This window comes from Sipha flava, unplaced genomic scaffold (genome assembly GCF_003268045.1).
Source record: "Sipha flava isolate LNK unplaced genomic scaffold, YSA_version1 74_pilon_pilon, whole genome shotgun sequence".
NCBI lineage: Eukaryota > Metazoa > Arthropoda > Insecta > Hemiptera > Aphididae > Sipha > Sipha flava.
Window position 1 is genome coordinate 328379 of NW_020273614.1, and position 16302 is coordinate 344680.

At 27.2% G+C, this 16302-nt stretch overlaps 1 pseudogene; it reads right to left on the reverse strand.

The window, feature by feature from the left end:
• Positions 1–254: 254 nt before the first annotated feature.
• Positions 255–995, reverse strand: LOC112692491 (annotated as a pseudogene).
• Between the last annotated feature and the right edge of the window lie 15307 nt (positions 996–16302).

Sequence of the window (16302 nt, forward strand, 5' to 3'; positions counted from 1 at the left end):
TCGGTTCTGAAGGTTTTAAAGTCTGGTAATTTGAAAGTACGTGAAGGAAGCAGCTAGGTTTCCGATATAATGGCTATGGAATATTTGTGAGCGGTGAGTAAATTCTGTAAAGAAGGAAGTCTGGTTGCAAGACTTCTAACGTTCCATTTCAGTATATTGTAGTTATTAGTGAGATGTTTATTATTGAAATGTTGGGACATGTTAGGTAATTTAGTTATTATGAGTTATAAGATCGATGATAGAATGGAAATTATCTAATCGGTTGTAACAAAATTTGGAACGGCGAGGAGGGAAGTTAGTGAAGACTCAATTAGGTTCTGAAGATATGAACGGAGAAAAAGGAGAGGAGAGTGAAGGTGCGTTTATAGATTCGGATAATTTGAGGGATAGGGTGTGTATCCAGGAAAAGTCATTATCGTTTTCACCAGGTGACTTAATTTGGCAATTGGGATTAATTAAGTAACTCCCATTTGGAGTGGTATAAGAAAAATCAACAGATAAGAAATATTTTTTTTATTGTACACCTGGGATGGATTAGAATTATACACATTTTTTTTTTTATTGAAGAAATGGTGGGAATTGTTTAAACTAGGAAAGTGATCATTTTAGAGAAAAGTGTCAATTTCGATATTTTCAGAGATATGAGACTGGCTGTTTACAATATCAGAGTATTTAAAGGCTGGTGTGTAACATTTATTTTTCTTAAATATTAACGCGTCTTTGTAGGATATATTTTCTGTCACCATGATTTTTTTAATATCCTTTTAGAATAACCACTCCCGACAGGAATGGTCCGTGGCTAGGTGAGGAAGTTTGCAGTACAGACAGATCGGGTCAGTGACTTGTTCGGAGGGGCACGAATCTAATGAGTGTTTGGTTTCACCGCAATGGCTGCATCTAGTTTCCCTACGGCAGTATTTTTGGGTGTATCCGAATCTTAAACAACGGTTGCATTGGACAGGGGAACGGATGCTGGGCATAACTTCGAATATCATATTGTAGATAGAAATGATGGATGGTATTTTAGGTGCAATGAATTTCAGTTCTACTGTGCGAGTCTGGAAAGATTTTCCATCTTTCTGAATGGAGATGCGTTTGAATGCCTCTATTGTAACAGGTGAACGATGATCCTCGAAAAATTCTTCTTAGGAAATATTATCTAGTTTAATAATTCCGTACGAGTATATGAGGCTGCTGGGAATATTTACGTTAAACCCATTAGAGCGCGGAATATCAGAATTTAAGCAATAATTGCCGTTGATGATGGAATTAAAAGTTATTTTTATTTTTTTGGAACCGGCTGGTTTAATATTGGAGATACCAATAAAATTTTGGTGAAGAATTTTGCAGCGCTTATAGGATGCCAATTATCCATGTTTTTATTTTGATCGATGCACTCGGCGAGTATAATTATGGGGCCATTATAGTCTGGTGTAAAAAAATGAAATAGATTATTATAATTATAGTTGTTTGTGGGCATATCTATATCAGTGTTGGTAAATGGAGACGACGGCGTTTTATCTGTAGATAAGCTAACAACCGGTGTGTGTTCATTTCTTTGATTATCATTAAGTATAATATTTGAATCGGGCATAGTAATGTTATCGGTTACGTCATTGAAAGTAAAAATAGAGTGAGATGTATTTAATATCGGCGGGTTTTCGTTAATTATTAGAAAACTAGGTGAAACTGGAATATTGGTGTTATTAAGTACTTAACCCTTTTTCCCCATGGTGCTGAATCCATGAGTTGAGGCAGGATTTTTGGTAACTGTGTTCTTGATTTTGGTTGTGGCTAGGGTTTGACCAGTGGATATGCTTTCTCTGGGGATATTTTCAAGTATTCTATCAAGGTCATCGTAAAATTGATCCTTAAGTTCACAATCTGCAGTTCCCGTTGAGGCATAACAATTGATGATCACTGTATCAAATATTCTCCCAGTTAATACTGTGTAGCGTATTCGGTCATTGATCGGTTCAAATTTCTTTACTAATTTTGACAAGGATGTCTTAATTATAAAATCAATCCCATTCTCGTGTTTTCCATTATTCTTTCCACTAAAGAACACTGTCATATTTCTAGATTTGAGATTGCCCGATCCTGGCCATTTAATTTCCTGCAATCCCATTATATCAACATTGTATCGGCTAATTTCCTTTAATACGTATTGTAAAGAACCTGGTTTATACAAGGTTCTGATATTCCATGTTCCAATTCTTAAAATTTCAGCATTTCCAGTTCGATTTCCAAGTCTGTTATTCAAATTATCAATCAATTTCCGAGGCTTTGATGGTTTTTGATTTCCTAATAGTATTTTTATAGTATTTTTTACAAGGACGTACGCAGACATTCTCATAGACAATCGTTGAGTACCATATTCGTCTATACTGAACAAAACATTCAATGCTCATATTAATGTTGAGTTCTGTAATTTGGTGAAGTTAATTGAATAAATTTGGAAGTATGTGAATAAAGGCAGCAATATGGTTGTGTTTCAAATTTAGAATACCGATGTGAATGTTTCTCGATTGAATGCCAACGACGAAATAATTTATTACCAAATTGGCCGAGATATTAGTTCCAACGAAGCTCTCTGGTGTATCTTTGATTTCCCAATTTATGAACAAGATACGTATTTATGCATTTAGCCATCCATTTTGAAAATGACCAGCGCATATTTTTCATCAACCAGACAGCAATAATTGCAGTTTTGGAATTTTTGTGGTCTGATTTTGAATGCAGCTACCATTTTACCATTTTACTATTTTAGATACCATTTTACAATTGTTGTAAAATGGTATCTATCCTGAACGGCGAATAAGTTCTGTCCTCTGTCATCTTACTTGAGGTAACCGACTCGATATAGCTGCATCCAAAATTGGACCACAAAAATGTCTAGAACAGAACTGCGAAACACAATAACAGCACACTTTCAGGATTTATTTGATAATTTATATAGCAGAACAACGTTTGCCGGGTCAGCTAGTATAAATATAAAAATGTATTAATGATTTAACTTAAGTTAACTTGGACTTATATATTCACCGAATACTCTCTCGCTTTATTAGAATAAAATTGAATTAAAAATATTCAAGATGCTTACTCCATCATTTTATTCCAAATAACACCTCTGGTTATTGGTGTCATGGATATGGCTATGAGACTGCGGCATGTAAAGAAGCTGACTGGATCATTAAATGTGTGTCCTGTGAAGGAGATCTTTTGTATTTATACATATTTTTGTCACAAAAAATTATGGCGGTAGCCCCTAAAATATTGTAGTAAATAGTTCTGGGATCGTCGTCTGTTCAACAGCATAAAAAAAAAAAATATTATCTAGATTATATGCTGGACTGGTCTTAGTCTGTTTTACCAATCGGATTACAAAAGTATTAGTGCATATTTGTATATCCTTAGATAGAGAAGCTTATTCGCCTGACCTCCATTCAGAATTGTTTTTTGAAACCAATCGTATATTGATTTCATATTTATCATAATGAACGATCTGTATCAGTCACCCGTCCCTACATCTCAGACTTTATTAATATTACTCACTTGTTATAAGAACTAAAAATATCTGTATTTTAATTACATTATTATACTTTGGTAAAAAATTAAAAGATATTATTTCATTACTTTCAAACAATTTGAAGATGGCAATTTTATGGTTTTATTTTTTGGAAAACTAACGTTTAAACATTTTATTTTCATGATTTTATTTTAGTTAACAGAAAGATAAAGTATAAAACATATTTATAGTATTTTGATAAAATGTTATCTCTTATTATAATAGTTACAAGACGCTATTACCTATGGTTAGATTGCAATATAAGTAATATTAATCAAAAAATATTATAAAAAACAATTGATTAAGAATTAAAAAATAGATTGGACCTTTAAAGTTTTCATAAGAAAAAACTATGAAAAATTATTCAACCATAATAAAATAAAATGTTATTTTTTTAAATTATTTACCAAGTTGTAATGAAGATTTTATAATATTACAATGGAATATCAAATAATTGGTTTCATAAAAATAGCTATTTGCTAATGTAAGATTTTAAGCATACATTGGATATGTATATCATGTAGTTTAATAGCTAATTAATAAATTAATATAAACTAGATACTTAACCTTTTCAACAACAATGTTACAACCATCATTCATTACTGTGATAGTATATTTAGTGCAACCGTATAAAAACTTCTGTATAAGATAAAAGATTATCTCATTTATACTTATTTATATTAATTTCAATATTATTATTTATTTAAGCTAATAAAGCTACCAGATTTACGCTTATCCTCTCTTACTCATTTACAATTGCTATAATTATGAAACTGATTATTCCATTACCAATTGCGAAACTTTGAAATGTCCATAAATTTTTACCAAGAATTTGCTATTTTATTATTTTATAAAAATGAAAACTTCAAAAGTTTATTTTTTCATTCGATTAAAAGATGAAAATAAAAATTTGACTATAAGTGATTAATGTGGCCATTTCTATCAAAATGTAGTAAAATATAATTTTTCAAAAATCTTTATTCCAATGCTTACAAATTACAACCAATAATGTTCAATATTTACCTTAGAATAAAAGTTATTATCTCTTTTCTAAAATTGTCTTATACTTTCGTATATTCCCTTTGGAATTTGGGTTTTAAGACTGGGATGATAGCCTATCGTATTTTTAACTCACTTAACACTTAAACTCTCGAAAAGTGGTTAATGTTAAATAGGTACCTAAAACCTCTTATTGTAGATAATAGATGACATGTGTATACATGTTGTATGGTAATAACAAAATATTAAATCCAGAAATAAGCACAATAATTTGTGTTGTAGTAGATTCACAAAAATATGGATATAATGTGACGGACAACCTTAACAATATATGTATTGAAATTTATACAATTACTGTAATACCTACTACAGTACCTACCCATAATATGTTTTGTAGTTCCATAGACGTAGATTTTTACATAATCCTGGTCACAGGTACCTATGTCGTCCATATTATTTCACTAGATAATATAATTGTTCTTATGGTTTAAAGTACAATAATTATTAGTTACAAAACTCTGACACTGAGTTTACCGTTAATTAGTAACAGGATAATAAGTTTCTATTGGTTTTGATTATTAATCATTTAATAAAAGTTTAATTTTTGTTTAGTGAAAAAATAATTAGGTATCTACAGCATATTATTAAAATGTATCATATTATTATATTTTAGTATTAATAAAAATATCTATAAGTATAGAAAAAATCATGAAAGATAATAATTTATAACGATGAATTTTAATCACTGCACAACACATTTCGCAAAAAAATTATTAAAAATATTTGGTGAATACGACAAACGGTGAATTTTACAAATTAAAACCATATCTTTGAGGATATGAATAAAACAAAATATTAGTGATATTACAATAATTGAAATCGTTTCCCGGATAACGTTTTAACGCCTTATCATAGGGATACCAACACTTCACACATACATACCTATCAATAATACACTTATTATATATATATATTTGTACTTATAAATCATAGAATAACTACATATCATATTGACGTTTTATATGTGTAGCTAAGTATTATATATCAAGCATATTTTCAAATTCCAATAACGTCACCAATGTACGTATTTCTATTAAAACCAGAGATTATAAAACTAAATAATCGCTAAACCGTTGGTCCGTATCTAAATAGTGCCTATGTTATTATTATGAGTCACAAATGCATTCGCAAAAATCATTAACTATAAATATAATTATTTTTTTTTCTTTCAAAACTTTCTAGTCTTAGAGCAGCGGTTTTTAACCTGTGGTCGGCGGTCTTCTAGGGGTTCGCGGCAGCCCTAACACATAACCTACGTCAATACGTGACATGAGTGCATTATTACAATATTTTTGAATTATTATTTTTTTTTCTTCATATATTTTTTTATTATATAATAGATAATCTTATCTTTATACGATGTTCAAAAACTTATGTCTCAAGTATAACATCAACCATCGCATTAAGTCAATAAAAATTACATTTTAAGAATATTTAAAAAAAAAAATGAAAACTAAAGTAATTAAATTTAAATTAACTGAAAAATTATGTGTAATAAAAATAATTATAAATATGATGTATGTTTTTTTATGTCTACTCAGTGTCGGTCTGGTTCTAAAGGACCCAGGGAGGATTTTATTTGAAAGGGTCCCAACCCCCATACTACAAAATTTATTTATTATATTTAAATTAAATAAATTTTAAATATGTAAAATGTAATATATATAGATTCTATATTTGTCATTTTAAATAAAAAAATAAAGTTAAAAATTCTCTTAATCTAAATTTACAGGTAAGTATTCAACTTTTATAAAAAAAAAAAACTATGCATTATAAAATAAATAAATTGAATATATTATATTAAAAGTCTTGTCATTTCTTTTGACGATCTTGCTATGTCATCTATAAGTTTTATTTTATCTGCATTAAAAGTAATATATTTTTCTATAGCCACAAACATTAATGGTTCTAAATGTTGCTGATCGAATGACGATCTTAATTTTGTTTTCATTACTTTAAGCTTAGGAAATACTTTTTCACAAGTGACTTGAGTTGATGGCAATAGCATTATGTATTTAAAAACTTGATACAAACTTTTGTATATACCAAAATGACAAGATAATTGGGTAACGATTTTAAAAGCACATGCTATACATTTCTAACAGGAATTACAATTTATCAGGTCAAGTTCATATTCTGAATCAGATGTCATTACTTCATCTATAATAAAACCTTCACCATCATTACCGTTCATTATGCCATGTATTTTGGAATAATATTAGAATAATAAGAGGTAATTTTTTCAATTCAAGTAATACAGAATCTTTATTAACATCAGATAACTTTGTTACAGTTATCAAGATATCCATAGAACATTCTTCAAGTTATTTAATGTATTCATATATTTTTGGATCTAACCAACTACAATTCTTTAATATATATTCATTTGGAATAAATACAGTGTCGGCCTGGCTCATAATTGGGCCTCCAGCAAAAAATTTACAATGGGCCCATAAAAAACAAAATATTGGAGGAGCATAGGCGCAATTAGAGCCCAAATATTGGGGGTGTTGAAATTACATAGCTCGCACTAACCCGTGAGGAACTACGTCAACACTCCCTCTCCCCAAGTACCTTATCTCAATTAAATCATTAAATGTATCATAACAACACATACACTAATAATTTAATTTATAAATATTAACAAGCCTAAAATGTAACATACCTATTTATTTCATTATATTGTTTTATTTAGGTCATACAGCACTAAGAAATAAACAAATTAAAAAAATATTATACAATATACAACATATAATATTTATACTGGTATAATTTTGCGATAGTGGAATATTTTTCAAGTAATTCTGACGATTTAATTAACTAATAATCATGAACAATTCATCTTTCTGATAAAATCATCAAATAAAAATAACTATATGAAATAAGAAAAACACTATTTTTTCATACAATTTTTCAATTATAAAATTTTTTAACTGGGGGTGTTATAGCACACCCTAATTGCGCCTATGTGAAGGAGATTCATTAAATACTTACTAAAAATGTTGTTTAACGCTACGCTCGAATTCTACTACAAATTAAAATTTTTTTTTTTGTTTTTATATTTTCCAAAGCCAATATTATCGAATTATCATTGTGTTTGTGTATGGGACCGTTAACAACACTTATTTTAATTTTTCAAAGTATTTATATTTGTTCGATTTTTATCAAAAGAACAAAAATTTATATACGATAGTGGTTATATTAAATTAATTCTATTAAATCACGTCAAAAATATTTCAAGAATAAGATAAAAATAACAAAATTTTAATTTAATTCATGAAAATAATTACTATCATTTTTTGTGTTAGCATAGTTACTTTGAGCCCAGGGGCAGATGTAGGACCGACAATTAATATTTGTTGATAAAATTGGTCTCTTGAAGACTTTTTATATTTTTTAAGTATGCCGACTATAAGTTGAAGTTAAAACAAAATTGAAAAATGTCCCAATTTCCACCTACCCTCACAAATTATGCCACTGGTTTGATTGTATGATAAAATAAAACATCTCTAAATCAGATTCCATGAATGATTCCATAAAATAAGATAAATATTTACAATGATAATTATGAATAAACTTAAAAAACAAATATTATATAATCATATTTTTTAAAGTTTTTTTTAAAGAATTTTTAAAGTTTTGACATCCCAAAGGGGTAATGAGTACATTTTTTATATTTATAATATATATTATGAATAGACATTATAATAATACACGTTTAAAGAAAAAAAAGAGACAAGTATATAATATACATAAAATAAATGAATTAATTAATATTCATTATATAATTTTTTAATTTAAGATGTGAATCAAAAAAATATTGTTTTTTTGTTACAAAGAATACATTTATAATCCAATTTCAGGCTCTAATAAGTAGTCTCTTGAAATAGCCTGACCTACAGTTCTCTAACTATGAATCCAACTTCGGTTGGGCCCTTATTTTAAGAATAATCCTCAGGGCCTCCGGCGATTGCCGGGTATCCAGGTGGAAAAAGACGGGGGCTCAGAGAGCGATTGCTTCTTAGCTGCCTTGGCCGTCAGTGTGTCTACTAATCTAATTTATTAAGTAAAATAATTATTATAATTTTTGTCTTAATAACATGAGATGTTTTGTAAAAAAAATTTATTCGAAAAAACAGTTGGTAAGGGGGTCCACAATTTCTAAAAACTTTTCAATAGGTGTTTGTGATCTACAAAAGGTTAAGAACCCTTGTTTTTAATTATTCACTTTATCATATTTATGCATTTTGATGAGATTTTAACCCCTCAAAATTTTTTCAAAAGTTCTGTAAATTATAAACACCGAGGTACGATCAAATATTCCAAGTAGTGGCTCTAATAAAACTCGTAGGTACCTATCTATTTATTATATCACCTATTTACTTATTAATAAACTGTATTTTATTCCGTTGGAATATTTTGTTTACATAGTTTTTTATAGTATCAATTATTTTGAGTTTTGTATATATAAATTTAACCAAACATCATTTAAAATGTAAAAAGGCAAAAAACATACTGTAGTCAATTTTATTGATATTCTGACCAATTTAAGTAGGAAAGATATACATCATTTATATTTCTACAATCTATATCTTTATTATGTGTTTAAATTAAGAATATCATACATTTATTTGTATACAACAATCTATATTTTAAATAAGAAAAATTATATTTAAAAACATTTATTTCCGGTAGCGAAAAATTTAATAAGGATGATAGAAGTTTTTTATCATTTATATGTAGCAATCAAATATAATGTATAATATTCATAAAATATAGGTAGCTCTAATATTACTTGTTAATCAGAGATAGATACAATAGATACATACATATAATACAATTATATTTAATTATTAGATTTCGTTTATCTAAATATTAATATGTTGATTTACAGTTTGCTAATTTTTTGGAATAAAAATGAATCTTTATTTTTAACTGTTTAGTTCCAACTCCCTTAAATTATTAAATGTTATGATGTAAATATTTTTAAAGAACACTTTTGTTTATTATAAATACTTAATATGTAATTTATTTTTATTTTTTATTAGCTATTAGATTATTAATATATAGTATTATACAAATATATATACTGAAGAAGAATTAATATATAAAGAATACTGAAGATACCGTGGACAGTAGTCACCGATTTAATGTTGAGGAATGAAATATTATTATGTTATGATATTAAATTAACGTATTGTAAAGTAAAATAAACTGTTCACTTCCTAATATTTTCCTTTGTGATATAGTAATTTGTTATAGTTTTCATAATATGATAAAATAAACAACCCCTTTTAATTTAGGTAATTAATTACCTTTACTTAAGTAAGCTGATACGACTTGATAGTGAGAAAATAATGGACTCAGAGTTTGGGTCGTCATTTAAGTTAGAATCACGCACTAGATCATAAAATCAATTAAGATAAAAATTAAAATTGAAAGTACAGAACATATGAAAAAAAAAAATTTAAAAATATTTTGTTGATTATGTTCAATGCTGTATTGAGCAGATGTTTTATATTGTTCATTGGTAACTTTCACGGTTTATTTTTAATCACATGAAAAGTCAAAATTGTATTTAACTAATGTAAGATATTAATATAAATCTTTAAGTAAGGAATCGATTTACATATTTGGAATAACAGAAAAGTGAGTTGATGATATTAAACTTATCTGAAATCTGGACATTATGAATTTGTGTAGAAATAATATATTATGAGTTACAACTTATAATATAATTTATGACAGTTAAAAATGCTTAAAAATATGTTAAAATATTTTATAATAAAAACTATATTATTTTCATATTCTTATAGGAACATTTATTCTTATTTGATTATCAAAGAATTTTTAAAGCTTATATATAATAAATTAATTTATGAATTTAAGGTTGTATTTCAATATAGATTACATTGTTACATACGTTATTTTATCTTTTGGGCTCAATAAAATAGAATGTATTATGTTATTAATAATTACTCTTATAACATTTCCATATAAAACATAGCAAAAACCGAAATTTTAGAACACCAATTGTATTGGTTAAATTGAAATCATGTGTGTTTAAGAATAAGATCCTGCTAAAAAGTTTGATGATTTATTTTTATATTAACTGTACTTTATACTACGTGTACGTTGTACGATGTGCCTATGTTTATAAATTATAAAATTACATAATATCAATGGCACACTGAAAATTTAAATACTACAATAAACTAAAAAGGTAATAGTTCTTCAGTTTATTTTTAAAATTTGTTTTCTTATTACAGTAGACTGCTAAGGACACCGATTACTATTTATCTAGGCTATAAAATCGGATAATTGGGAGATTTTTATTGAGTTAACTACACCAATTATGATCGATAATCCGCTGGTTCGTGAACAGTTAGTGAAAATTAATAAGCGAAGTATTATTGATCACTTTTTGGTTTTCTAAAAATTAAATAACAATTTATTTCACTGGGTATTTATTTTTGTATTTTAGATTTTTTTTTATTTTTATTAATATTTTATTTTAAATAATTCTTCTTCTTCTTCTCCTGGCTTAATCTACTCTACAAGAGTTTTTTTTTTAATAATTACATATTTTATATACAATATGGTCCTTAAATTTTAAACATAATTTTATTGAGTCCGTACACACTAGATTTGTTAAGTCACATGAGAATTATTTGGGTAAAATTTGGAAGACATAACTCAAACCCTTCTGATGCTGACTTAGGGTTGAAAAATGGCAGAAGTATAAATGTATGTAAAAAATTATTGCAAATATTATAAAAATGTATAGAACCTTAATTAAATAACTCCATAAAATCTATAAAAAATATAATAACAACAATTTTCGTATAATCATTATTTTCTAAGAAAAATATTAAAAAACAAAAAAAATGTTATTGACAAAATTAATTTTTTTTTAGCTAATGTCAAATATTATTATTTTGATCACTATTTTTACACCCAGGCTTTATTGTAAGGTGCAGCATGACACTAATTGTGCATTAGGAACAATGAAATGTGCTGTTGAATTAACGAACATGTGCACTTTATTATTATAAAATACTATTTGACCGTTCATGAAGTATCAATAAAAATAAATAAATTATAAACATGAAGAATTGTTTGAATATTAGGTAATTGAAACTGATGTTGGCTACTTTCACGTCTTTGAATTCATTATCTGCTTCATCAGAATCAATAAAATGAGCGTGATGAATGTGGGGCGAAGCCTCCTTTTAACATAAATCCTTACAATAAAGCTTCTTACACCATATTAAGAACTATATAAACATACCATACATTTATATTTTAAATAAAAATTTGTTTAAGGTTAAAAGGTGTTGATTTAAGGTGAAAGTTAAAAAAACAAAATAGATTACGATAACAATTGGTTAACTTATAAATTGTTAAAATAATTTTGTTCTTAATTTCTTGTAGTTTTACAATTCAATTCTTCCATTAGCTGAACATGGCGTATGGTGGTATCGTTGTCGACTTATAATGATTCAATTATCTTTTTTCCTTTTATACATTTTTTATTTCCTTCCCAGTATATTAGATTTAGTGATAAAAAATTCGTCTGAATATCAAATCATCAAACAGTTTTATTGATTTGTATGTAATCAGATCGACCGGAAAATCTTTCCACATGAAATTAAGGATGTCTTCGATCTTCAGTGAATATTTTTTTTTAACTTATTCTACTTGTTTATAGTCTTCATGCTCATTCATTAACATTTTAACTGCAATTTTTTTTTTTTTGTTCAATGGTAACACGATTGACGAAAATAGAAAATCTGTATATTATAATACTGAAAGTTACCTAATTATGAAACAATTAACATTTTAATGAAAATGATCCATTTCCGATAAAATATCAAATTTTAAAAAAACATTTAGTAGGACAATCTATGTATGGACATTACCGATTGTAGATTTAATGCATAGTTGAGAAAGTCTAAAAGTTCACACTCAGAAAGTCAACTTATTAGCAAATAATTTAATAATTTAATACAAGCTATATAATTAACGTCAAAATATCGACACAATATTTATTGATATTATAATTTTATAATTATATATTCAATAATTCTGACATAAACTTTAAAACAACATATAGAAAATATATTTTCTATATTCGATATCCTGGCTTAATCCATACTATTAATCCATACTTGATAAATAGGTCTCAGTTTACCTCTGTAATTGGATTCTCATCTTGTATAATACTGGTTTTATCGGGTACCCCTCAAGACGGTCATTTATCGCCTATCCTATTTATTTTATTCAGTATTTCTATGTTTTTTATACAGTATATCAGCAGTTTTAAGTAAATGCTATTACTTATTTTTTTGCTGATAATCTAAAAATATATTCCCGTATATCTTCAATTAGTGACTGTCTAAATTTTCAAGAGGAATTAAATATCTTATATAACTTATGTCAGACTTGGGGAATGAGTTTAAACATTAATAAATGTTACCTACTCGATGTGCTTCTATAGGACTCGTGAACATATTCGTTTTACTTATTGTATAAATAATAGGTTTGTTCCAACATGCGATCAAACTATCATAGAACTGGTGGGAGCATGCGCAGTTTATTTTTTGCGTTCCAACACACCCTAAACGCAAATTCAAACTATCAGACGGTTGTTCCAACACGTCATTTATACCAGTTTTAAGATTGGTTGTTGACTATCACAACAGTCCGCTGATTCCGACGGGGACTAATAGTCAGAGAAACTATTATCACATTTATTATTCATGTTATCAATTTTTCGCGTTTAAATTTTCATGTAACGTTTATCAACAATTTTTTTTGTTTCAAGACATAAACTATGTATAGTATAAAATAAATATACTATTATAATAATACTAATACTAATTATAATATAAATATATTATTAACGTCTAAACTGTGTATCTAAAACATTTAAAATGGAAGGTATTAACATATTATGAATTTTTTTTATTTAAATCGCAATTTAATTTTACTTATTTATTATGAATCTCATATCTTATCATTGAAAATCCGAAAAGCGTTCCAACAGAGCTCAGAGTTCGTGATCAATCCACATGAACACATGCGCAGTAAATCATTCACGGATTAGTCGGTAATTAATCCCAAATTCCGTGTTGGAACAAACCTAATATTGAACTTAATTCAGTCATATCTATTAGAGACCTAGGTATATAACACCTTAACCCATAATTTAAATTTTCGATTTAAGTTGATATTAATGATATTTTAGACATTATAAAAATATTCTCACTGTATTCTAACAAATAATTACTTACAATAATAATTATAAGAATTTGGACATAAAAAATTACAATTTGCTACACATTTAAAGTTGGCAATAGAACAATCAACACTAATGCAAAATTAAATAATTCATAAAATTTATTCTGCCAATACTTACGGTTCAAAATTTTAACACTAGGTTATCCATAAGTTTGTTTTTCAAAAAACTATAAAAACACTTTTACCGGACTTTAAGAATAAAATTTTATAACCGTTTGAAATTTACTATTATTGTATAGCTGCAAATAACAAATAAAATATTTTATACCTAAGTTCTAAAGGATACTATTGTTCTTATAATTAAATATTATTTAGCTCCAATAAATTATAGTACCAAACCATTTTTTTTTTTAATATCTGAGGTAACTTATTTTGATGATTAAAATTCTATTATATTATGATAAAATAACATAATAAGAAAACCCGTCTAGTTATAAAAGAAAATAGTTGAGAGCAAAATATATACTTATGTTAGGATGTAATTGATATCATTATGAGTCATCAGGGGCGTATTTAGAGGGAGATGATATGGGTGTTAGAACACCCCCCATCGATCGTATATTATAGTATTTTACCAAATTGCAAACTTACAGTATAATTTGAATAAACGTTGTATACAACATGTACATTTTACATACACTGTCTTAATATAATCATTTTCATTATTATTATAATTTATATAAAAACATGGTATTTATTAATGTAATAAGGGGGGGAGGATACTTACCATAATTCTATTAAATTTTAAAACCTCCCCGTTAAATGAATCCTGGATATGCCAATGTGGGTCATGATCATCTATATTGAGTTAGAATAAATACAATTTATGAGAAAGCAGAAAATATGAGTATTACGAGTAGCTATTGTGTATGTTGTAATTATTGGAAAAGTAAAAAATTGAAAATGGTGTAAAATATGATAAATCCAATACATTGACTAGCTTACGTTGTCTCAATGCCAAGTTTCAAATATTCGTACATTAATAATTTAAAAACAATTCAAAAATATGAGTATTTGAAGTATCTTAAAAGAAAAGTAGAATCCAACTGATTTATACAAAAAAGAAATACTAGTTCTCCTAAAAACTTTAAATATCTACTCTTAAATATCACAAATTACTATAAGTCGAGTTCGAAATACAGGAGGCTTAATCCCCTAAAATATTTTTAATGTTTTATCTAAAAAATCAAAAATATTAAAATCAGTGACATCCGTGTCATCGGATTGTAACCTGAACAAATTTTCCTAAAATAGTAAACCTGTCCAATACCAGGGTTTATTTATTTATTTATTTGTAAAATATTTTAAAAAATATAAGCTCTAAATTATTCCTTAATCTTCATCTATGGGTAGGATATTATATATAGTAAGATACATTGCTCGAATTGTTAAAAATTAATTAGAGGAGCTCAGTCCAATGATTTAAAAACTGAATTCCACGTACGCAATTATTTAACACAGATCTGTAGGTGCTATGCCTCCACTTCCCCTCCATCAGCCTTACTTATATTTAGAATACCACTTTTGAGTTACACAAATATTAATATCGATGATATTAATAACAAACCATATCATGAATAAACTAACCAAATTATATTTGTATATACCAGATTATTTTTTCTGAAATGACGACGCCGTTACTTATCATAAACACCATATAATCTTTTATTATGAAAATATATTTTTTCATGTACTTATATAAGTGCTAAACGTAAATAGAATTATATTTACCACACATTCGAATTAATTTTCTACCAATTATATATTTTGTATGTTGCTATGCGCGAGTCGCCTGGTCGACGCATACTGCGTGTCTGCATAGCACGGTTCTATCTATAATCGTGCTGCGTAGTTACTAGTCGACCGACCGTAATTTCGACTAACATAGGCTGGGCACTGATAAGTGATAATACTAATGGAGCTCAATGTGTTAATAAATTAATATCAAAAATAGTTTTGATGTTATAAATCATAATATTCGTTATGAAATGTACTTAAATTTAAGTTCACATTTTAAAAAAAAATTATGTTTAACATAGGTTAGGGTGAACGTCCTCCCATTCCAGTGAAAAAATTTAGTTTGGTACGCAAAAAAAAAAAAAATAGTAAAGGAGCTCCGTCCCTCTGTGCCCCCCCCCCCCCCAATTCGAGCACTGGTAGGATAAACTATATATATTATAATAATAAAATATTAAAGTATATTCAGTCTTAGGTTGGACTGAGAATGTTCTTTTACTTGAAAAATAAATATTACTACAGTATATAATAATTTTATAATACTACTAATTCCAAGGACTCGAAAAGCTCTATTTGACTAGTTTTTAAATAATAATTACTCCTCCAACACAAATTTTTGTTTCAGGAGGTGTACA